This window comes from Canis aureus, chromosome 30 (genome assembly GCF_053574225.1).
Source record: "Canis aureus isolate CA01 chromosome 30, VMU_Caureus_v.1.0, whole genome shotgun sequence".
NCBI lineage: Eukaryota > Metazoa > Chordata > Mammalia > Carnivora > Canidae > Canis > Canis aureus.
The window spans coordinates 3,943,891-3,969,364 of NC_135640.1; the positions used below are offsets into that span (position 1 = coordinate 3,943,891).

Genomic DNA, 25,474 nt, shown 5'->3' on the forward strand with positions numbered 1-25,474 from the left:
CTAGTACCAGGCGTTGTATCCAAGGGTTGAATCACTATGTGGTAAACCGGAAGCTGTGTTTACAAACAGGAATTCAAGTAAAACTTTAAAATAATAATTGGTAGTATTGATGAAACATGGGCGCAGTAGAGATAATATCAGAAAGACAACTGAAAATCCAAATAAAGAGTCTTTAGAGCCTCAAATCCCCTCCTTATCTCAGCTCAGGAGAAGCCTGCCATGTCTATTCTGACCCCAGCAGAAGCCTGTATTTTGATTCTCCGGGGAGGACACTGACTTGGTGGAGTCAGGCTATCTTTGAACCCAAACGCTAGAGTGCATAAAACTAAACTGCCCAATACTAGGAGTCCGCATGCCAAGACCCAAACTCTAACCATACACAGACATAACCCTAACCCTATACTTAATCCTAATGTTAACGTAACCCTTAAACAAAACCCATCACTAATCGAAAACCAAACACAAACCCCTAGACCAAAACACATTCACTGAACCTTTCTGCCAACCCTCACCCTAAATCCTAAACCTATTCTAAACCCTTAAGCCTGACCCCTACCTTAAATCTAACCCTAACCTCTAACCCTAACCTTAACTTAATATACTCAAATCCTATTCCTAACCTTAACCTGTACCCTAACCTTAACCCGCTAATACCAATCCTATCACATACCCCAAACTGTACTCTAACCTGTACCCTAAAACTAACTCCTAAACTACACCCTAAACGTATCTCTTACCCTTTTCCAAAACCATACCCTGACCCTGACCTGACCCTAGTCCCTAACTAAACACTAACCCTAAACCTAGCACTAACCCCTATCCTAAACCTAACCCTCGCCCTAACCCTAAACATAGCCTTTTACCCTAAACCCTAACCCTTACCCCTAACCCTAACTCACACCCTAACCCCTAACCCTAAATGGAAACCTAAGCCCAACCCTAACTGTAACCATAACCCTAACCCCACCTCCAAACCTCCTGCCCTAATCCCTAAAGCCTAAACCCTAACCCTAACTCTAAATCCTATCGCTAACCCCACCCCGTTCCCTAATCCCTAACACCCATCCTAACTCCTAACCACTGACCCTTACCCTTATCCCTCACCCTAACCTGTAATCCGTAACCATAAGCTTAATCACAAACACCTAACATCTAACCTAAGCCTAACCACCAACTGCCTCCACTCCCCTGACCCTACCATTCATTCTACCCATTCACTTACCCTGTGGTTCTGAGGAGTCCCTTCTGATGTGGACGTGGCCCCCAACGGAGCCTCCAGAGTCCTCCAGGGGGTCCGGAGGAAGCAGGGCTCCTGGGAGTGTGGACGTGGTCCCACGTGTTCCTGAGTCATAGTCAGCGGGTCCTGAGGATGCTGGGTCTCCTGTCACTGTGAACTATGCCTCACATCCTCTGGAAGCCTCAAGCAGGTCCTCAGGTGGCAGGGGGCTCCTGTCAGCCTGGACATGGCCCCACATCCCCCAGAAAACTCACGGCGCATCCTGAGGAGGCTGTGGGCTCCTGTCAGCATAGACGCAGTCCCATAGTTCCAGAAGCCAAAGTCCAGGTCCTGTCAGGATTGACGTGGCCCCAAATCTTCCAAAAACTTCACAGTGGGTCCTGAGGAGGCAGGAGAATCCTGTCAGTGTGGATTGGCCACCCACATTTTTCTGAGGCCTCACCACAGGCCCTGACAAGGCTGGGGTCTTCTGTCCGCATGGACGTACCCCATATTTCCCCAAGTCAACACCGGGGGTCCTAAAGAAGTCAGCATCCTGTTGTGTAGATGTCACCCAACGTCCTCCCGAACATCACTGAGGGTTCTGAGGAGACCGGGGCTCCTGTCACCGTGAATACGGACCCCAACTTCCAGAAGCCTCTACTTAGGTCCTGAGGTGGCCCAGGGGCTCTGGTCAGCGTGGATGTGGGCCCATATCTTCCTGAAGACTCCCCGTGGGTCCTGAGTGGCCCAGGGGCTCCTTTCAGCCTGGATGCAAGCCCACAATTTCCTGAAGCTGCGGCTCATCAGCGTGGACGCTTCCCCACGTCCTCCTCAGGCCTCCCCAGCACAGGCTTGCTCCTGTTATTGCAGGCAGATTAGGCCTACTGCCCATTCATGCCCCCTGGGTGGGGCCTGGGCTCGGGCGCCCCCTGCGGGATGCTCAGGCGCTGTAGGAGGCTGTGCAGGAGGCAGCGGGCTCTTCAGGGACAGCACCTGCCTCCTTTCAAGCTCCAGCTGGGGCCTGTTAGCTCCGGAAACGTCTCACTGAAACGGAGCCCAACACCCAGCTTCCCCAGAAATACTAAAGGACAAGGAATTGGAGCCCACAGGACGCGAAATGAAATGTGGACCAGACTTTTACCACATCCCACAAAACTCACTCAACCCTCTTCCACTGTGGGTGGGACTGCGGGCTGGTGCAGCCACCCTGGAAACAGTGTGGAGGCTCCTCAGGAAGTTACAAATAGAGCCGCCCTGCGACCAGCAGGTGAAAGGCCTGAGCTCACTCCGAAGATACAGATGCAGTGAGAATCGGGATACCTGCATGTCCTGATGTTCACAGTATCCGGGTCAACAGTAGCCACACTGTGGGAGGAGCCTCGGTGCCCTCGGGCAGATGATGGATAAAAAGGATGGGAGATAAATGATGGTCATAGAGAGAGGAATGGTATTCAGCCATCAAAGAGAAAGAAATCTTGCCATTTGCAATGACGTGGATAGAACTAGAGGGATCCATCCCTGGGTGGCGCAGCAGTTTGGCGCCTGCCTTTGGCCCAGGGCACGATCCTGGAGACCCGGGATCGAGTCCCATATCGGGCTCCCAGTGCATGGAGTCTGCTTCTCCCTTGCCTGTGTCTCTGCCGCTCTCTCTCTCTCTGTGACTATCATAAATAAATTAAAAAAAATTAAAAAAAAAAAAGAACTAGAGGGATCATGTTAAGTGAAATAAGTCAGTCAGGAAAGAGAATGACCGGGTGGTGTCATTCATAGGTGGGATTAAAAAAGCAAAGCATATAACAACTGTGAAGGGAAGGAAAAACAAGATGAAAACAGTTGCAGGAAATACAGACTCTTAATGATAGGAAACAAACTGAGGGTCGTTGGAGGCGGGGGGGTGGGTTAACAGGAGACTGGCATGAAGGAAGGCATGTGATGTCATGAGCACTGCTGTTATCTCCAACTGGTGAATCCCTGAATTCTTCCTCTGAAAGTATAATACACTATACGTTAATTAATTGGGTTTAAATTAAATTAAGTTAAAAAATCAGTTGTATCAAAGCACATTTCCTTCTGGACTCTCTGTTTTGCTCATTCAGCTTATACTGGGACCACCCGCCGTGGGACTGCTTTGCCTACATAGGCTCCATGCCTCATCCATGGCCCAGCCCAGGGCTAGAACTCACCACCCCTAATATCGGGACAGGAGGTGTGATCAGGAGTCGAATGCTTAACCAACGGAGCCAGGTGGGGGCCCGAAAACCACACTGCTTTATCCTGTGTCTCTGTGACATCATTTGAAATCGGAAAGTGGTGCATCCCGCTCTGTCCTGCTTCTCAAATACTGATTGGCTGTCCCGGGTCATTTGTGGGGGCGGATGGATGTTATGGATTTTTTTTTTCCTATTTCTAAGACCTGCCACCATGATTTTGATAGGAATGACATTGAAACTGAGGGTGCCTACAGGAACTGCAGACATTTTCACAAGATGAGGCTCCCACCCCACGAGCCCAGGACGGCCTCCCAGAGCCTGGTATGGCTCAGTGCACAAGTCTTGTGCTCCTTTGGTTCAGTCTCATTATTTCTTCTCCTTGATGCTCCTGAGAAGGCGTTCACGTCCTTCCTTTCCTTCCTGAGTGCTCATTGTCGGGACCAAGCAAGGCTACTCTGCTCTGTAGGGTCAGTTTGTGTCCGTGACTTTACTGAACTCACTCCTTTTTTTTTTTTTAATTTTTTTAAATTTTTATTTATTTATGATAGTCACAGAGAGAGAGAGAGAGAGAGAGGCAGAGACACAGGCAGAGGGAGAAGCAGGCTCCATGCACCGGGAGCCTGACGTGGGATTCGATCCCGGGTCTCCAGGATCGCGCCCTGGGCCAAAGGCAGGCGCTAAACCGCTGCGCCACCCAGGGATCCCCTGAACTCACTCCTTAGTTCTAACACGTTTTGGTGGAGGCTCCCGGGTTTCCTGTTTCCAGTACCACATTTTCAGCATATAGCAACAGTGTGACATACCCCTTCCAGGTGTGGAACCTTTGCTGTTTACAGCTTAATGTCCTAGAAAGCTCCACAATAGAATCAAAACTGAGCCCAGGCCAAGGGCAGGAAGCCCCTATTAGAATGAGAACAGAGCTCAATGTCCTTGAAGGCCCCATATCAAAATGTAAACAGAACTCGAGGAATTCCTCTAGCCCTTCTGGAGGTCCCTGAGACAAGCCGTTAAAACTAAGCTAAAACCCACCTCGGGGTCCAAGTCCCTGCTCCACTGTGTCAGGTATACTCGGACACCAGCTCGAGCTTATAAATAAACCATTGTGTGTTTGCTTCGGTGTGGGCTTCTTGGTGGTTTCTCGGATTCGCAATCTTGGGCACAACAGTCTGAGATAAAAAAACAAAACCAAAAGCAGCTCGGACGTAGGCAGAGTGAAAGCAGGATTCTGAGAAATGAGCTTGGGGGCTCTTCTGTGGAGGGCCTGCAGACTGGGGGTGGGATGATCAGCCCCAGACCCAGAGGGCCCAGCATCCCCACCGGCATCATGCCAAACAGCGCTGAGTCTCAGGGAGCAGCACAGTGCCACCCGCTGGAGGCAAGAGTCACTGAAACCCACCAGGTCCCTGACCCTGCAGGTGCATCACTTAGGCAGATGTGCACCTGACAATCAGCACCATGGGCCATCCCCAGACCCCGCACAGACCACTCACTGCCAACAAGTTGTCGGACCACAGAGGCTGTAGAGATTCAGCACTGCCTGGAAAGTAGGCTCTAGCTTCCTTTGTAATTTGTGCTTTATTTTCATTTATTTTCTTTGATTCTATTTTATTAATTGCCTTATTTTAATTTTTATGTACGTACCATATATATATCTTATTTTTACACTCATGGTACTTTAATTGTGTTTGTTATTTTGGGATTTAGAATCTTTTAACAAGGAGGCCAAAATAATCTGTTTTTTTTTTGGGGGGGGAGGGAAGTTCTTATTGTTTTTCTTGGTTTTTCTTTTTCTTCCTACTTTCTTTTCTGGAAAAAATAATGAGATGGAGAAATTCTCCTCCATAAAATAACATGAGGTAGTACTCACTGCCAGGAAGTCCATCAATACAAATATATGATGTCTAACTACAGTTTAAAACAATGATTATAAAGAGAGCATCTGGGCTAGAAAAAGAGCACAAAAGAAAACTAGAGCATCCCTTACTGTAGAAATAAAAGAACTAAAATTTAGTCAGGCCAAGGTTAAAAATGCTATAACTGAGATGCAGTCCCTAGTGGAAGCCTTAAAAACAACGAAAGTTATGGACCGCAGAGACAGATTTAGGGAACTCAGCCACTTATTAAAACAATAACATTCATGTCATAGGAGACTCAGAAGATGAAGGGAGAGAAAAGGTGGGCCTTGCTCAGCCATTAGAAATGACAAATAGCCACCATTTGCTTCAACGTTGATGTAACTGGAAGGTATTATGCTGAGTGAAGTCAATAGGAGAAGGACAAACATTGTATGTTCTCATTCACTTGGGGAATATAAATAATAGTGAAAGGGAATATAGGGGAAGGGAGAAGAAATGTGTGGGAAATATCAGAAATTGAGACAGGGTTCCCTGGGTGGCGCAGCGGTTTGGCGCCTGCCTTTGGCCCAGGGCGCGATGCTGGAGACCCGGGATCGAATCTCACATCGGGCTCCCTGCATGGAGCCCGCTTCTCCCTCTGCCTGTGTCTCTGCCTCTCTCTCTCTCTCTCTGTGACTATCATGAATAAATAAATACAATCAAAAAAAAAAAAGAAAGGGAGACAGAACATAAAGACTCCTAACTCTGAGAAACGAACTAGGGGTGATGGAAGGGGAGGAGGGCAGGGGTAGGTGTGAATGTGTGTCGGGCACTGAGGGGGGCACTTGACGGGATGAGCACTGAGTGTTATTCTGTATGTTGGCAAATTGAACACCAATAAAAAGTAAATTTATTATAGAAAGAAAGAAAGAAAGAAAGAAAGAAAGAAAGAAAGAAAGAAAGAAAGAAAGAAAGAAATAGGGGCACCTGGGTGGCTCAGTCAGTTAAGCTTCTGCCTTAAGTCAGATCATGATCCAGGTCCCAATGTAGGCTCCCTGTTCAGCAGGGAACCTGCTTCTCCCTGTCCATCTGCCCCTCTCACTCATGGTTTTTCTTTCCTATCTCTCTCTCTCAAATAAATAAATAACATCTTTGAAAAAGAAAAAAAACCAAAGACACAAGGCAGAGAAATCTCCCATGTAGAAGAATTTCAAACAATTTGTGCAGACTTTCCACCCTCAAGTTGGTGAGCATAGCTTCCCACTCTTACGTGTGGAATACACATAGTAACTTCCCTCTACAAAATACATTATGAAAAACTTAAAATAATAATGATAATATAATGGTAATAATAATAATAATAATAATAATAAGAAGAAGAAGAAGAAGAATCACTTAACTACGGAGAAAGATGACAAACACTACCTCAGCAAGATGATCAGATCGATACCAAGATGGATGAATCATGTTGATAGTATCTATCCTTTATATGATATAATAAAAATGGCAGTATATCTCTGTATATAATCCACAAAAACTGTTCAATCATGAGATAAACAACAGACATGTCTCAACTGAGGGAAATTTTACAAAATACTCTACTTCACAAAGTGTTCCAGTGCAACAACAACAAGGAAAGGCTGAAAGACTGTCACAATCCAGAGGAGCCTAAGAAAACAGTAGGACAAATGGAATGTCATATGAGGGGTGGTAACTTAGCAAAAACTAAGGAAATCTGAATAAAGTATCGTCTTTGGTTAATGCGAATATTTTAATATTGATTCATTAGCTCATATTTGTACCGTACTGATATAAGATATCAATCATTGGAGAAACTGAGTGCAAGTGCATGCAAATGCTCTGTACTATCTTCACAATTTCCCTATAAATCTTTGTTTTTTTCCTAATAAATAAGATTTATTTTGAAAATTGACTTAAATGAATCAGGCTCCAAGTGTGAAGACATTTTAAGAATAGTTGAATTAACTTTTGCCTTATTCTTAAAGAGTTCCTTTGATGGAAACAAAGTAAGAATTTTATATCAGAAGGAAAGAAAAACACTTATGAACACGTATAATGCCTCCTCAACCTGAAAAGCAGGAACGGATAATAAATAGCAAAAATCAGATAAAAATACTTCTATTATAATAGACACCATATTGCAAGTGCATTTAAAATTAGCAATGCATAACATTTATTTCCTTGACATTTGTCTTCCAAAGAGTTCAAAGTGTTTCAGTGTCAGTTGAAACAGGGGAAGAATTTCAGGGAAGGATCCTTCACATAATAATAGGACCATTGGTAACAATGTCTCTCAGTTCTTTCCAAATCTATAAAGATGCATTTCCTGAGGAGTGACTGAGCTGTGAAGAAAGAGATGAGAAACCCTCATCCCTCTGAATTACTTGTGTCAGAATATTTTAAGCATAGTACTACGGATAGTAAATTATCCTTATTAACAGGAAATACGTCTCACATTGGAATCTGAGCAATCAGATGGGCAGAGAAAAAAGGCTTTGACTGGCTCTTCATCTTTTAAAGATAAAGGAGAGCTTTTCTATGTATAAAGTCAGTTGTCAAGATAGCCTTAGGGAATGAATCTGCAGCATCAAATCCCGATGCACAGCCGGTATGACCGCACCCCAGGTCTTCCTGATCCCAAATCCCTGGGCCTGTCCCCCAACAGACCCTGCCAAGCTGAGGTCATTTGCAATTGCTCTCTCAGGAGCTCTGGGGAAGGGGGAAAGAGCTAGATAGGATGGGAGGGGACGCAAGGAGGCCAAGAAAATGAAGGTCTTTCCTCTTTAAGTTCAGGGTTCGAACAGGTCCATCCATCCCAGGCCCCGGTGAAGAAGAGGTAAAATTTACATTACTTCAGTTACAGGAAAAAAACAAAAGTTTGCAGCTTAATGTCCTAGAAAGCCCCACAATAGAATAAGAACTGAGCCCACCCCGAGGGCTGGAAGCCCCTATTAGAATGAGAGCAGAGCTCAATGCCCTTGAAGGCCCCATATCAAAATGTAAACAGAACTTGAGGAATTACTCCAGCCCTTCTGGAGGTCCCTGAGACAAGTCCTAAAAACTAAGCAAAAACCCACCACGAGGTCCAAGTCCCTGCTCCTCTGTGTCGGGTGAACTTGGACGCAAACTCGAGTTTGCAAATCAACCCTTGTGGGTTTGCATCAGTGTCAGCTCCATAGTGGTTTCTCAGATTCACAATCTTTGGCACAACACCGCCATGTCCCCTCCCACCTGGGCTGAACCCCTATCCCCTCCCACCCAGGCTGACACTCCGTCACCTCCCCGCCCACAACAGCTGGGCACAGGCCCTCACACAGGTGTCACGGGTACAGTGGGCACTCCCGCCATGCCCGGCCTCCCAGAGGAAGGAAGGAGGTTTCTGCAGTACACACTCCCATGGTGGCCCCAGGGCTCCCTGCCCAGCACGGCAGCTCCTGAGAGTCGGGGTCTGTTTCCCTGACGCCTGCTCCTCCTCCACAGTTTTCCCACAGGAAATGAAGGAGGAGGCCCTGGTCTCCTCCAGGGACATCACGCAGGTAGACTTGGACGTCAACAGGACGTTCGGCAGCCACACCATATTTTGGGATGGCTAGGGGGTCGGGTGAGGCTGTTGGGCCAGGGGGATTCGGGGCCCTGAGGGAGGCCCGGGTCCTTCTGGGTAGGGAAAATGGGGCTTCTGAGGCCGGGGGAGCAACAGAAGCCAAAAACACACTGCTCCATGGTAGGATGCTGAGGATGACTCCCGTGCCCACTCTCCCTATGCTTCGGGGATGAGGAGGCCAGAAGGATGGGGCCTTCAGGTGTTGCCATGGGAGCTGAACACCAAAGGGGAGAGGGAGGGCCCCCTGAGAAGCAGGGGATGGGGTGGGGGACGTGGGGGGAGGAACCGGACCTGGTGGCCAGGCTGCATGGCCGCTGCTGGAGCAGGACAAACATCGATCCCATGAGTGTCAGACGGGTCAGAGTGACACCCACTCTCGATGCTTTATATTATTCTAAATTCTATGCATTTAATTTGAGACAATTTGCAATTTGAAAACATACATAGTATAATGATCCCCAGATAATGCTGCTGGTCTAGCCAGGGCAGGGGCAGGTGTCACTGCAAACCCCAGACTAGTCACCTTTAACTGTAGACGTCTCCTTGTGCATCTTAGAGGAAGGAGATGCCCTGTGTCCGCAGGCCCCCCACGACATCCCCCTCATTCCCCACTCCCACACCATCCCCCTACTTCATCATCCCCATTGGCATCCCACCTACACCATCCCCCTCAAACCCACAAAGCCCCACACAATCCCCACTCACACTATACCCCAGCACCATCACCCCTACACCATCCCCCACACTCCACCACCATCATAACCTTGCCTCCACACCATCCACCACCACACCATCGGCCCTCAGCAAGGACCCGGTGCAGGTGCCCCCTGTGGGACATGCTCAGCCTCCCCGGGTTTCTCTGGATACCCTGCTCCCATCAGAAGCCTGGGTGTCCCATAGAATACCCAGGAGTTACAGGGAGGAGGGAAGACAGGGAACCCCCAACAGGGTGAGTACAGGTGAGTGGTGCAGAGGACCCACTGTGCCCTGCCTCCGCCCACTGTCCCTCATTTAGTGTACACACCCTGCACAGGACACCAGCCCCTAACCCATGGGGATCTGGGCTGGCCTGGCCCTGGGCTCTGTGAGGGTTGGGGTGACTTGAGACTCCGCCCCAGGCCCAACACAAAGACTAATGGGATCCAGCCCTCATGGCCCTGGCCGGCCCTAGATTCTGACCTTGGTCTGAGCGAGCCCTCTCACAGCTGAATGTTGACTCCTGGACCCTGGGGTAGGATGGTGGGCCCCACCCACACCCATACCAGGAGGCAGACTCCTCCAGGTGCTGGGGCGCCAGGGAGTCTGAGGCCGGGTTCCAGCTGCCCTGCGGGGCCCAGCACAGAAGCCCATGAGCTGCAGGTCCATGTCAGCTCTGCTGTCCTCAGAACCATCTCTCAGACTGAAACCTCAGGACAAACGCCCCTACCCAGAGTCCACACATGCTCCCAGGTGGGGGCCTCCAGCACCCGCCCCCCAACCCATGTCATTCTTGCCCTCCCCTAAAGGACAGAAAGGTATCCCTCCCCAGGGGAAGGCGTGCACCCTCAGCTCTGAGCCTGTTTGCTGTAGAAAGTCAATAAAGTGTTGTGGTGCAAAAATGCACAGCCAGCCCAATTCTGTGTCTCCCAGAACACTGTTCACGGGACATGGAGAGAACCCCAGAGAGGAGGACGGGGTACCACCTAGGTCCCACCAGCCCCTGCAGGGGCGCCGCCAGCAACACCCAACTGACATCCCAATGTGCCTTCCACTGGACCAGATGCCGGGGTCAAGACGCAACAGACTTTACTGGGACTCAGGCTGCGCCCCGCGGGCCAAGAGCGCCTGGGACAGAGTGACAGCCAGGAAGCCTCAGGTCACCAGGGTCTGTGCAAAGCGACCCGGAGGTCTGTGCTCCCTCTGTCCAGGAGGCTGTGGCTGGCTGGGTGTGGGGCTCTTCCTCCCCTCACTGCATTCCCTTGACTGTGTGCCTGGGGCAGAGAGGGCCTGCAGGGTGGTCAGCATGGCACTAGAAGGGATGTCAGGACAGTAGGCCCTTGTGTTGTGCCCAACATTGTGAATCTGAGAAACCACTGAGGAGCCAACACCATTGCAAACTCCCAAGGATTTCTTTACAAGCTGGAGCTTGTGTCTAGGTGCACCTGACACAGCAGAGCAGGGACTTGGACCCCAAGACTAAAAGATGTAGCAGCTTTATAGGGGCCAGTGGCCCATGGGATACGCAGAAAGTTGCACTGTCATGTCAGTTCACACGCAGGTGGCCGATTGAATTACACCTTACCCTATAGTATCCACTTGAGCTAGCCTATTACTTTGGTCGAATCGGCGCATAGATTTGGCGGGCACAAAGCGGGGTTACATTGTTATGAACTGATTTCTGATTAGGGTGTGTTGAGCAGCCTGACTAGGGTGGGGCAGCGCCTTAAGCAACAATCAGGTCATGTCAGGGTCATAGGGGAAGTGGCAGGTGTAGCACAAAATGGAATCAGTCCTGCTCTGTGTGCCCAGGGGTAGGAGATTTTTGTTAAATTTCCTGGGTCCCACACTTGCAGCTCATGCACCTGAGCCACCTGCACCAGGTGGACTCAGCCTGCACACCTTGTGGTGCTGGATAACTCACACCAGCATATGGAGGGCATCCTCCTCACCCTAGTGAGTAGGGGCTGGGTGAGCATGGGTCTCGGCCTGAAGGCCAGGCAGCACAGCAGACTGAAGAACCCCAGCCCCATCCCCACCCCGACTCCCACACACAGGCAGCCCCAGGGCTCCGCCATGGGCAACCGGCTCCTCACGAGCTCCCCCCAGAGTGGCCCGAAGGTCTGGCTCCCTGCTGGCGAGGCATCGGGGAGAATAGAAGCACCCAGCGCCTGGCGGGACCCACTGCAGGTCATGAGAATGTGGTCGAGCCGGAATTTCCAGCTCAGTTGACCCTCCAGCTGAAAGTCATTGCACCAGCGAGCACAGGGTCGGCCAGGAGACCCCAGCTAGCTGCCCAGATCCAGCACCAGAAATGATGTTGTGCCAACCATTTTGGCATTTGGGTGACCCAGCCAGAGGATCCGATAGCTGCACATGATAGCTGCATGTGATAGACACACACACACACCAAAACCAACAAAAGTCAGAATCCCCCCAATGTTGTCAAAAAGTAGCCGGTTGATTCCATACATGATCCTGTGGTCCCCAAAAGGATACATGGAAGATGGTATAAACCGCGACTGCAGAGGTGTCAGAGGTATGGAGATGTGCCTGGTGGGTTCCAACGAGAGGTGCAGAGGGGAAGGAAGCATCCTACGGAGGGGGGGCCCTCCTTGGAAAGGACACCAGGTCCCTGTGAAGGCTACAGAGGGTGAAATCTGTCCTCCTCCCTTTCAGCTTCTAGTTTTCCTCCTAAATGCCATTTTCCTCAATGAAAATAGCAAAAATTTATTTTATGTTTTTAAATTTCTTTTTACAGGTGTCCAATTCATATGAATTCTTTCTTCAGCAAGGGTGTCATTCAGGAAAGAAGGAGAGATAAAGATTTCCCAGACAGACAAAGTATAAAGGAGTTCATGACCACTAAACCAGTCCAGTAAGGAATTTTAAGAGGGATTCTTCTAGTGGGGAAAAAAAGAGACCAAAAGCAACAAAGACTAGAAAGGACCAGAGAACGTCACCAGAAACACCAACTCTACTGGTAACACAAAGGCAATAAGTTCATATTTTTCAATAATCACTCTGAATGCTGATAGAAAAATTGCTCCAATCAAAAGATATAGGGTATCAGAATAGCTTAAAAAACAGGATCCGGGATGCCTGGGTGACTCAGGGTTTGAGCCTCTGCCTTGGACTCAGTCTGTGATCCTGGAGTCTGGGATCCAGTCCCATATTGGGCTCCTGGTGGGAACCATGCTTTTCTCTCTGCCTAATTTTCTGCCTCTCTCTCTCTCACTCCCTCATAAATAAAATCATTATTAAAAAACCAAGATCCATATGTATGCTGCCAACAAGATGCTCACGTTAGACCTATAGACACCGGGAGATTGAAAGTCAGGGGATGGAAAACCATCTATCACGGTAATGGATACCATACGAAAGCTGGAGGACCCATACTTATATCAGACTAACTAGATTTGAAACCAAACCCTGGGGGACACCTGTAGGGTCAGTGGTTGAGCATGTGCCTTTGGCGCAGGGTGTGATCCTGGGATCCCAGGACCGAGTCCTACATCGGCCTCCCTGTGTGGAGCCTGCCTCTCCTTCTGCCTATGTTTCTGCCTCTGCTGCTCTCTGTGTCTCTCATGAATAAATAAATAAAATATTTACATTTGAAAAAAGAAAGAACAAATACTGTAAGAAGAGATGAAGAAGAACATTATTTCATAATTAAAAAGACTATCAAGATGAAACAACTAGGGATCCCTGGGTGGCACAGCGGTTTGGCGCCTGCCTTTGGCCCAGGGCGCGATCCTGGAGACCCGGGATCGAGTCCCACATCGGGCTCCCTGCATGGAGCCTGCTTCTCCCTCTGCCTATGTCTCCGCCTCTCTCTCTCTCTCTGTGTGACTATCATGAATAAATAAATAAAATCTTTAAAAAAAAAAAGATGAAACAACTAAATATTTATGCTGCTAACATGGGGGTACCTAATATAGAAACCAATTAACAACAAATTTACAGGAACTCACTGATAATAATACAATGACAGCGGATTTTCACACCCACTTATGGCAATGGACCAATCATCTATACAGAAAATCAACAAGGGAACAATAGCCTTGACACACTGGACCACAGGGACTCAACAGATATAGTCTGAACATTTCAACCTAAAGCAGAGTACACATTCCTTTCAAGTGCACATGGGACATTCTCCAGAACAGATCATATCATGGGCCACAAATCAGCCCTAAACAGGTACAACAGGTACAAGAAGGTTGATATAACACCCTGTACATTGTCAGACCACAACGCTATGAAACTCGAAGTCGACAGTAAGAAAAAATTTGGACAGACCAAAAATACGTTGAGTTTATGATCATCCTACTAGAGAATGGAGCAACCAGGAAATTAAAGAGGAAATTTAAAACAAACGAAAATGAAAATATGTTTCTCCAAGCCTCTTGGATGCAGCAAAGGCAGTCCTAAGAGGGAAGTACATATCAATACAGGCCTACTTCAAGAAACAAGAAGTCTCCAATACACAGCCTAACCCTACACCTTAAGGACCTGGAAAAGGAATAGAAAACAAAGCCTAAAGCTTATAGAAGAGGGGAAAAATAGAGATGAGAGCATAAATAAACAATACAGAATCAACGAAGCAGTAGAATGGAATAACGAAACAAAGAGATGGTTCTTCAAAATAATTAATAAATTGAATCAAGCCCTAGCCAGCCTTATCAACAAGAAAAGAGAAAAGATCTAAATAAATAAAATCACAAATGAGAGAAGAGAGATCACAGTCAACACCAGAAAAATCAGACAACTATAAGAGAACACCATGAAAGATTATACGCTAACAAACTGGGAGACCTGGAAGAAATGGACAAATCCCTAGAAATGTCAAACGAGGAAACCTAAATAGGAGGAAATAGAAAATGTGAACAGACATATAAAAGCAAAGGAATTGAATCAGCAAGGCACCTGGGTGCCTCAGTGGTTGAGCATCTGCTTTGGCTCAGGTCATGATCCCAGGGTCCTGGGGGATCACGTCCCACATCAGGCTCCCTGCATGGAGCCTCATTCTCCCTCTGCCTATACCTCTGCCTCCCTGTGTCTCTCATGAATACATAGATAAAATCTTTAAAAAAGAACAAAGATAAAAAAGAGAATGGTCCCAAATAAAATCACAAAGGAAAAGAGAAATAACAACCAACACTAGAGCAATACAAACGATTATAAGAGAACATTATGAAAAATTATATGCCAGCAACCAAGAACCTGGAAGAAATAGATCAATTCCTGGAAATATATGACATAGCAAAAATGAAGAAGGAAGAAATAAGAAACTTGAACAGATAACCAGCAAAGAATTTGAATCAGCATTCAAGGATCTCCCGACCGTAGATGCTTAGATCAATAGAACAGAATGGAAATCTGAAACAAGATACAAACCTGTAACTCTATGATCCATTAATCGACAACAAGGCAGGAAGGAATATCCAAAAGCACAAAGACAGTCTCTTCAACAAACCCTAACCCTGACCCCAGGATAAGAACAAATGGTGTTGGGAAAACCAGGCAGCCACATGCAGAAGAATGAAACTGGACCACTGTCTTATACGATATGTATAAAAAATAAATTCAAAATGGATGAAAGACCTAAATGTGAGACCTGAAACCATACAAAGAAGAAAAGATAGGCAGCAACATCTATGACATTGGCCATTGGATCCTCTTTCTAGATATGCCTCTGAGGTGAGGGAAACAAAAGCAAAAATATTATTGGGACTTCATCAAATTGAAAAGCTTCTGCAAAGTGAAGGAAACAACCAAAGCTAAAAGGCAACATACAGGAGGAGGGGCAAGATGGCGGAAAAGTAGGGTCTCCAAGTCACCTGTACCCACCAAATTACCTAAGTAAAATTCAAATCACAAATTAGGCCTGAGATTTAAAAAGAGACCAGATCGAATGCTACAGTATGAAAAGTTCGCGCATCTATCAAGGTAGGAAGATGGGGGAAAAGAAATAAAGAAACAAAGGGCATCCAAGGGGAGGGGTCCTGCGAAGAGCCAGGCTATGGCCACAGCGAGTGCCCCCCAGTCAGGAGAGCTCTGTCCCAGAGAAGCAGGAGCTGAACCAACCTTCCAGGGTGGAATTGGACCCGCAGGGAGTCAGCACAGGACCTTGGAGGGCGGGGATGCCCTCGGGCTCCCTGGGACACTAACAGACACCTGCATTCCCAAGAGAGTCCACTGAGCTCACTAAGGGGTACACGGCACATGCATTGACCCTGGAGCAGCTCCAAGGGGCTCGGGCGGTGGCTCTGTGCTAAAGGGGCTGCACGAACCTGGGAGGGGCTTGGCGGCTGCGCCTAGGGCAGAGGAAAAGGCTCCGGGCAGAGGGGGCGGTGAGGCTCCAGGAGCAGCTCAGTGGGGCCGGCTTGGTGGAGACGCAGCTGCACGCCCGGGAGCTCGAATCCAACAGTGCAGGCCCCGGAGGACAGGACTCCGGTACACAGCCCAGGATCTGGCCTCGCCCGAGACAGGCAGAGGCCAGGGGGGCCCAGGACCGCAAGGACCCTCCTGCGCAGAGCTGAGCAGATCAGAGGCCTTGCCCCGGAGCCTCCTGGACCATCAGACAGACTGCTCTGGAGTAACTGGGGGGGCTGAATCCAGGTTTCCAGAGCTGGCCTCTGCCACTGGGATTGTTCCTCCTGGGGCCTCACGGGGTTAACAACCCCCACTGAGCCCTGCACCAGGCAGGGGGCAGAGCAGCTCTGAAAACACCTGAAAATCAGCAGAACAAGCCCCTCCCCCAGAAGACCAGCTAGACGGACAAGTTCCAGGGGAAGTCAAGGGACTTAAAGTATACAGAATCAGAAGATACTCCCCCATGTTTTTTTTTCATTTCTGATTGCTTCCCCCAACCTTTTCCCCCTTTCTTTCTTTTTCTTTCTCTTTTTATTCTCTTTTTTCCTTCTTTCTTCTTTTATTCTTTTTTCTCTTTCTCTTTTCTTTCCTTCTTTCTCTCCTCTATTTTTCTCCTTTTCCCAATACAACTTGTTTTTGACCACTGTGCACTGAGCAAAATGACTAGAAGGAAAACCTCACCTCAAAAGAAAGAATCAGAAACAGTCCTCTCTCCCACAGAGTTACAAAATATGGATTACAATTCAATGTCAGAAAGCCAATTCAGAAGCACTATTATACAGCTACTGGTGGCTCTAGAAAAAAGCATAAAGGACTCAATAGACTCATGACTGCAGAATCTAGATCCAATCAGGCAGAAAGTAAAAATCAATTGAATGAGATGCAATCCAAACTAGAAGTCCTAATGACAAGGGTTAACGAGGTGGAAGAACAAGTGAGTGACATAGAAGACAAGTTGATGGCAAAGAGGGAAACTGAGGAAAAAAGAGACAGACAATTAAAAGACCAGAAAGACAGATTAAGGGAAATCAACGACAGCCTGAGGAAGAAAACCCTACGTTTAATTGGGGTTCCAGAGGGCGTCGAAATGGACAGAGGTCCAGAATGTGTATTTGAACAAATCCTACCTGAAAACTTTCCTCATCTGGGAAGGGAAACAGGCATTAAGATCCAGGAAATAGAGAGATCCCCTCTAAAATAAATAAAAACCGTCCAACACCTCCACATTTAATAGTGAAGTTTCAAATTCCAAAGATAAAGAAAAGATCCTTAAAGCAGCAAGAGACAAGAAATACCTGACCTTTATGGGGAGGAGCATTAGGGTAACAGAAGACCTCTCCACAGCGACCTGGCAGGCAAGAAAGGGCTGGCAGGATATATTCAGGATCCTAAATGAGAAGAACATGCAACCAAGAATACTTTATCCAACAAGGATCTCATTCAAAATGGAAGGAGAGATAAAGAGCTTCCAAGACAGGCAGGAACTGAAAGAATAAGTGACCTCCAAACGAGCTCTGCAAGAAATTTTAAGGGGGACTCTTAAAATTCCCCTTTAAGAAGAAGTTCAGTGGAACAATCCACAAAAACAAGGACTGAAGAGATATCGTGATGACACTAAACTCATATCTGTTGATAGTAACTCTGAATGTGAACAGGCTTAATGACTCCATCAAAAGGCGCAGGGTTTCAGACTGGATAAAAAAGCAGGACCCATCAATTTGCTGTCTAAAAGAGACTCATTTTAGACAGAAGGACACCTACAGCCTGAAAATAAATGTTTGGAGAACCATTTACCATTCAAATGGTCCTCAAAAGAAAGCAGGGGTAGCCATCCTCATATCAGATAAACTAAAATTTACCCCGAAGACTGTAGTGAGAGATGAAGAAGGACAGTAAATCATACTTAAATGATTTATCCAACAAGAGGACTTAACAATCCTCAATATATTGCCCCATATGTGAGAGCTGCCAAATATTTAAAACAATTAATAACCAAAGTGAAGAAATACTTAGATAATAATACACTTATACTTGGTGACTTCAATCTAGTTCTTTCTACCCTCGATAGGTCTTCTAAGCACAACATATCCAATGAAACGAGAGCTTTAAATGATACACTGGACCAGATGGATTTCACAGAAATCTACAGAACTTTACATCCAAACTCAACTGAATACACATTCTTCTCAAGTGCACATGGAACTTTCTCCAGAATCGACCACATACTGGGGCACAAATCAGGTCTGAACCGATACGAAAAGATTGGGATTGTCCCCTGCATATACTCAGACCATAATGTCTTGAAAGTAGAACTAAGGTATCCCTGAGTGGCGTAGCAGTTTGGCGCCTGCCTTTGGCCCAGGGCGTGAATCTGGAGACCCGGGATTGAATCCCACGTCGGGCTTCCGGTGCTAGAAGCCTGCTTCTCCCTCTGCCCATGTATCTGCCTCTCTTTTTCTCTCACTGTGTGACTATCATAAATTAAAAAATAATAATAAAATAATGAAAAAAAGAAATTAGAACTAAATCACAACAAGAAGTTTGGAAGGAGCTCAAACACGTGGAGGTGAAGGATCATCCTGCTAAAAGACGAAAGGGTCAACCAGGAAATTAAGGAAGGATTAAAAAGATTCATGGAAGCTAATGAGAATGAACATACAACCGTTCAAAATCTTGGGATGCAGCAAAAGCAGTCCTAAGGGGGAAATACATCACAATACGAACAGGTGCAGCCAATGTGGAAAACACTGTGGAGGGTCCTCGAAAAGTTAAAAAAAGGGGATCCCTGGGTGGTGCAGTGGTTTGGCACCTGCCTTTGGCCCATGTCGCGATCCTGGAGACCCGGGATGGAATCCCATGTCGGACTCACAGGGCATGGAGCCTACTTCTCCCTCTGCCTGTGTCTCTGCCTCTCTCTCTGTGACTATCATAAAAAAATTTATAAAAGATGTTAAAAATAGAGCTACCCTACGATTCCAAAATTGCAGAGCTAGGTATTTACCCCGAGGATACAAAAGTCGTTTAGTAGTTTCGAAGAGGGACACGCAGCCCAGTGTTTGTAGCAACATTATCAACAAGAGCCAAACTGTGGATACAGCCCAGATGTCCATCGACTGATGAATGGGCAGAGACGATGTGGTAAATATAACCACTGCGACATCACTGGGTCATCAGAAGGGATGAAATGAAGCCATTTACAATGACGTAGGAGAAGTGGAAAGGACTTATGCTAAATGAACTCAGTCAGTCAGAGAAAGACAGATACCAAATACCATACAATTGTATTCACATGTGAATTTTAAGAAACCAAACAAACTGGCAAAGAGGCAGAGGGGGGGACGACAGAAGCAAACAAAAAAAAAAAACACACTCTTAACCACAGAGAATAAACTAATAAATACCAGCGATATGTGGGGGGGATGGGGAATCAGGGAATGGGGATAGTGGAGGGCACCTGTGACCAGTACCAGGCGTTCTATCCAAGGGTTGAATCACTATGTGGTAAACCTGAAACTATATCATACCATGTTAGAAACAGTAATTCAAGTAAAACTTTAAAATAATAATTGGTAGTATTGATGAAATATGTGTGCACTAGAGATAAAATCAGAAAGGCAACTGAATAAATGGTGCTGGGAAAATTGGACATCCACATGCAGAAGAATGAAACTAGACCACTCTCTTTCACCATACACAAAGATAAACTCAAAATGGATGAAAGATCTAAATGTGAGACAAGATTCCATCAAAATCCTAGAGAAGATCACAGGCAACACCCTTTTTGAACTCGGCCATAGTAACTTCTTGCAAGATACATCCACGAAGGCAAAAGAAACAAAAGCAAAAATGAACTATTGGGACTTCATCAAGATAAGAAGCTTTTGCACAGCAAAGGATACAGTCAACAAAACTCAAAGACAACCTACAGAATGGGAGAAGATATTTGCAAATGACATATCAGATAAAGGGCTAGTTTCCAAGATCTATAAAGAACTTATTAAACTCAACACCAAAGAAACAAACAATCCAATCATGAAATGGGCAAAAGAAATGAAGAGAAATCTCACAGAGGAAGACATAGACATGGCCAACATGCATATGAGAAAATGCTCTGCATCACTTGCCATCAGGGAAATACAAATCAAAACTACAATGAGATACCACCTCACACCAGTGAGAATGGGGAAAATTAACAAGGCAGGAAACCACAAATGTTGGAGAGGATGCGGAGAAAAGGGAACCCTCTTACACTGTTGGTGGGAATGTGAACTGGTGCAGCCACTCTGGAAAACTGTGTGGAGGTTCCTCAAAGAGTTAAAAATAGACCTGCCCTATGACCCAGCAATTACACTGTTGGGGATTTACCCCAAAGATACAAATGCAATGAAACGCCGGGACACCTGCACCCCGATGTTTATTGCAGCAATGGCCACGATAGCCAAACTGTGGAAGGAGCCTCGGTGTCCAATGAAAGATGAATGGATAAAGAAGATGTGGTTTATGTATACAATGGAATATTACTCAGCTATTAGAAATGACAAATACCCACCATTTGCTTCAACGTGGATGGAACTGGAGGGTATTATGCTGAGTGAAGTAAGTCAGTCGGAGAAGGACAAACATTATATGTTCTCATTCATTTGGGGAATATAAATAATAGTGAAAGGGAATATAAGAGAAGGGAGAAGAAATGTGTGGGAAATATCAGAAAGGGAGACAGAACGTAAAGACTGCTAACTCTGGGAAACGAACTAGGGATGGTAGAAGGGGAGGAGGGCGGGGGGTGGGAGTGAATGGGTGACGGGCACTGGGGGTTATTCTGTATGTTAGTAAATTGAACACCAATAAAAAATAAATTAAAAAAATTAAAAAAAAAATAAACAGTCAATCGAAAAAAAAAAAAAAAGAAAGGCAACTGAAAATCCTAATAAAGAGTCTTTAGAGCCTCAAATCCCCTCCTTAGCTCAGCTCGGGAGATTCCTGCCATGTCTATTCTGACCCCAACAGAAGCCTATATTTTGATTCTCTGGGGAGGCCACTGACTTGGTGGAGTCAGGCTATCTTTGAACCCAAAACCTAAATAGAGTGCATAAATCTAAACTGCACAAGATACTAGGAGTCCCCGTGGAGGCACATGCCAAGACCCAAACTCTAACCATACACAGACATAACCCTAACCCTACACTTAATCATAATGTTAACCTAACCCTTAAACAAGACCCATCACTAATCGAAAACCAAACACAAACCCCAAGACCAAAACACGTTCACTGAACCTTCCTGCCAACCCTCAGGCTAACTCTTAATCCTATTATGAACTCTTCACCCTGACCCCTAACTTAAATCTAACCCGAACACTAACCTCTAACCCTAACCTTAAAATAAGGTATTAAAATCCTATTCCTAACCTTAACCTGTACCCTAACCTTAACCCTCTAATACTAATCCTATCTCATACCCCAAACTGTACCCTAACCCGTACCCTAAAACCAACCCCTAACCCACTCCCTAACCCTATATCTTACCCTTTTCCAAAACCGTACCCTGACCCTGACCTGACCCTAACCCTAACCCCTAACCAAACACTAACCTTAACCCTAGCCCTAACCCCTATCCTAATCCTAACCCTCGCCCTAACCCTAAACCTAGCAGTAACTTTAACTCTAACTCTTAACTCTAACCCCTAACTTTAACCCCTAACCCTAACTCACACCCTAACCCCTAACCCTAACTGCAAACCTAAGCCCAACACTAACTCTAACCATAACCCTAAACCCAACTCCAAAACTCGTGCCCTAATCCCTAAAGCCTAAACCCTAACCTAACTCTAAATCCTATCCCTACCCCTAACCCACATCCTAACTCCTAGCCACTGACCCTTACCCTTATCCCTCACCCTAACCTCTAATCCATAACCATAAGCATAATCACTAACACCTAACATCTAACCTAAGGCTAACCACCAACTGCCTCCCCTTCCCTGACCCTACCATTCATTCTACCCATTCACTTACCCTGTGGTTCAGAGGAGTCCGTTCTGATATGGACATGGCCCCCAACGGCACCTCCAGAGTCCTCCAGGGGGTCCTGAGGAAACCGGGCTCCTGTGAGTGCGGACATGGCCCCATGTGTTCCTGTGTCATAGTCAGTGGGTCCAGAGGACGCCGCGTCTCCTGTCACTGTGGACTATGCCTCACATCCTCTGGAAGCCTCACAGCAAGTCCTCAGGAGGCCGGGGGCTCCTGTCAGCCTAGACATGGCCTCACATCCCCCAGAAAACTCACTGTGGGTCCTGATGAAGCTGTGGGCTCCTGTCAGCATAGACCCAGCCCCATATTTCCCGAAGCCAAAGTGCAGGTTCTGAGGAGGACGGGGGTCCTGTCAGTGTTGACGTGGCCCCACATTTATCTCAAGCCTCAGCATAAGACCTGAGGAGGCTGGGGGCTCCTGTCAGCATTGACAGGACTCCAAATCTTCCCAAAACTTCACAGTGTGTCCTGAGGAGACCGGAGGTTCCTGTCAGTGTGCATGCGGCACCCACATTTTTCTTAAGCCTCACCAGAGACCCTGACAAGGCTGGGGTCTTCTGTCCGCATGGACGCATACCCATATTTCCCAAAGACTAGACCAGGGGTCCTGAGGAAGTCAGCGTCCTTTTGTGTGGACATGACCACACGTACTACCAAAATGTCACTGAGGGTACTGAGGAGGCCGTGGCTCCTGTCACTCTGAATGCGGCCCCCAGCTTCCAGAAGCCTCAACTTATATCCTGAGGGGCCTGGGAGTTTCTGCCAGAGTGGACACGGTGCCACATCTTCCTGAACCCTCCCCGCGGGTCCTGAGGTGGCCCAGGGGCTCCTGTCAGCGTGGATGTGGGCCCACAATATCCTGAAGCCTCCCCGTGGATCCTGAGATAGCTCAGGGTTTCCTATCAGGGTGTATGCAGGCCAACATCTTCCAGAAGCCTCACCGAGGGTCCTGAGAGGACCGGTGCTCCTGTCAGCGTGAACACGGCCCAATATCCCCCTTTAGACTCCCTGCGCGTCCTGAGGAGGCTGTGGCTCATCAGGGTGGATGCGTCCCCATGTCTTCATCAGGCTTCCCCAGCACAGGCTGGCTCCTATTAGTGCAGGCAGACGAGGCCTACTGCACATGCGTGCACCCTGGGTGAGGCCTGGGCTTGGGCGCCCCCTTTGCGATGCTAGGCGCTGCAGGAGGCTGTGCAAGAGGCAGCTTGCTGGTGCAGGGGGCCGCACCTGTCTCCTTCCAGGCTCCAGCTGTGGCCTGTTAGCATTGGAAAGGAGCCCAACACCCGGCTTCCCCAGAAATACTTAAGGACAAGGAATTGGAGCCCACAGGCTGCAAAATGAAATGTGGACCAGACTTTAGCAAGTCCTGCAGAATTCACTCAACTCCCTTCCACTGTGGGTGGGACTGCGGGCTGTGTCAGCCGCCCTGGAAACAGTGTGGAGGCTCCTCAGGAAGTTACAAATACAGACGCCCTGCGACCCGCAGGTGCAGGGCCTGGAGCTGACTCCGAAGATACAGATACAGTGAGACTCGGGGCACCTGCACCCCAATGTCCACAACAGCCAGGTCCACAGTAGTCACACTGTGTGAGGTATCTCGGTGCCCTCAGGCAGATGATGAATAAAGAGGATGGGAGATAGATGATGGTCATAGAGAGAGGAATGGCGCTCAGCTATCAAAGAGAAGGAAATCTTGCCATTTGCAATGACGTGGATAGAACTAGAGAAATCATGTTAAGTGAAATAAGTCAGTCGGGAAAGAGAATGACCGTGGGGTGTCATTCATAGGTGGAATTAAAGAAGCAAAGCAGATGAACATCTGAAAGGGAAGGAAAAACAAATAAGATGAAAACAGATGCAGGAAATACAGACTCTTAATTATAGGAAACAAACTGAGGGTCGCTGGAGGGTAGGGGATGGGTGAGGGTATCACAGGGGACCGGCATGAAGGAGGGCACGTGATGTCACGTGCACTGCTGTTATCTCCAACTGGTGAATCCCTGAATTCTTCCTCTGAAAGTATAATACACTCTACGTTAATTAATTGGGTTTAAGTTAAATTAAGTTTAAAAAATCAGTTATATCAGAGCACAATTCCTTCTAGAATCTCTGTTCTGCTCCTTCAGCTTATGCCGGGACCACCCCCCTTGAGTCTGGTTTGTTTTAAGTAGGCTCCACGCCTCATCCATGGCCCAACCCACGGCTAGAACTCACGACCCGGAGATCAGGACGGGAGGTGAGGTCAGGTGTCGAATGCTTAACTGCCAGCCAGCCGGGGGCGCGAGAACAACACTGCTATATCCTGTGTCTCTGTGACATCGTTTGAAATAGGAAAGTGTCATGTCCCTCTCTGGCCTGCTCCTCCAATACTGATTTGCTGTCCGGGGTCATTTTGGGGGGCGGATGGATGTTATGGTTTTTTTTTTTTCCTATTTCTAAGATCTGCGACCATGATTTTGATTGGAATGACATTGAAACTGAGGGTGGCTTCAGGAACTGCGGACATTTTCACAAGATGAGGCTCCCACCCCCGAGCCCAGGAAGGCCTCCCAGAGACTGGTATGGCTCACTGCACAAGTCTTGTGCTCCTTTGTTTCTGTCTCATTATTTATTCTCTGTGATGCTCCTGAGAAGGGAGTCACGTCCTTCCTTTCCTTCCTGAGTGCTCATTGTCGGGAAACAGCAAGGCTACTCTGCTCTGTAGGGTCAGTTTGTGTCCCCTGACTTTACTGAACTCACTCCTTAGTTCTAACAGGCTTGATGGAGGCTCTCGACTTTCCTGTTTCTAGTACCACGTCTTCAGCATACAGGGACAGTGTGAGTTCCCCTTCCAGTTGTGGAATCTTTGCTGTTTACAGCTTAATGTCCTAGAAAGCCCGACAATAGAATAAAAACTGAGTCCAGGCAAAGGGCAGGAAGCCCCTATTAGAATGAGAACAGAGCTCAATGCCCTAGAAGGCCCCATATCAAAATGTAAACAGAACTTGAGGAATTGCTCCAGCCCTATGGAGGTCCCAAGACCAGCCCTTAAAACTAAGATAAAACCCACCTCGGGGTCCAAGTCCCTGCTCCGCTATGTCGGGAGTACTTGGACACAAGCTCGAGCTTGTAAATAAACCCTCGTGTGTTTGCATTGGTGTCGGCTTCTTGGTGGTTTCTCGGATTCGCAATCTTGGGCAAAACAGTCTGAGAAAAAAAACAAAACCAAAAGAAGCTCGGACGCAGGCAGAGTAAAAGCAAGGTTCTGAGAGAAGCAGTGGAGACCCGGGTGTTGGCAGGTCTTTTGTGTAGGCCCTTGCAGACCGGGGAGGGGGGGGGGTGAGGTGAGGGGGGGTGGGGGGATGCTCAGCCCCAGAGCCAGTGGACTCAGCATCCCCACCAACATCCCGCCCATCAGGGGAGTCTCAGGGTGCAGCACAGCGCCGCCCACTGGAGGCCAGAGGCGCTGACGCCCACCCAGCCTCTGACCCCACAGTTGCATCTCC

At 47.5% G+C, this 25,474-nt stretch overlaps 1 long non-coding RNA gene across 8 annotated transcripts in view; it reads right to left on the minus strand.

The window, feature by feature from the left end:
• Positions 1–25,474, minus strand: part of LOC144301696 (uncharacterized) — a 102,729-nt gene that overhangs the window by 22,267 nt on the left and 54,988 nt on the right. For 5 of the 8 annotated variants that reach the window (XR_013368433.1, XR_013368430.1, XR_013368426.1 and 2 more), the window contains 3 exons: positions 25,039–25,175; positions 21,975–22,064; positions 1,223–1,617 (listed from right to left, as the gene is read on the minus strand). This is a non-coding gene — a long non-coding RNA (uncharacterized LOC144301696). Of the gene's footprint in view, positions 1–1,222; positions 1,618–4,458; positions 4,596–21,974; positions 22,065–25,038; positions 25,176–25,474 lie in introns of all 8 variants that reach the window. The other 3 variants (XR_013368427.1, XR_013368428.1, XR_013368429.1) reach the window with 3 other exon arrangements.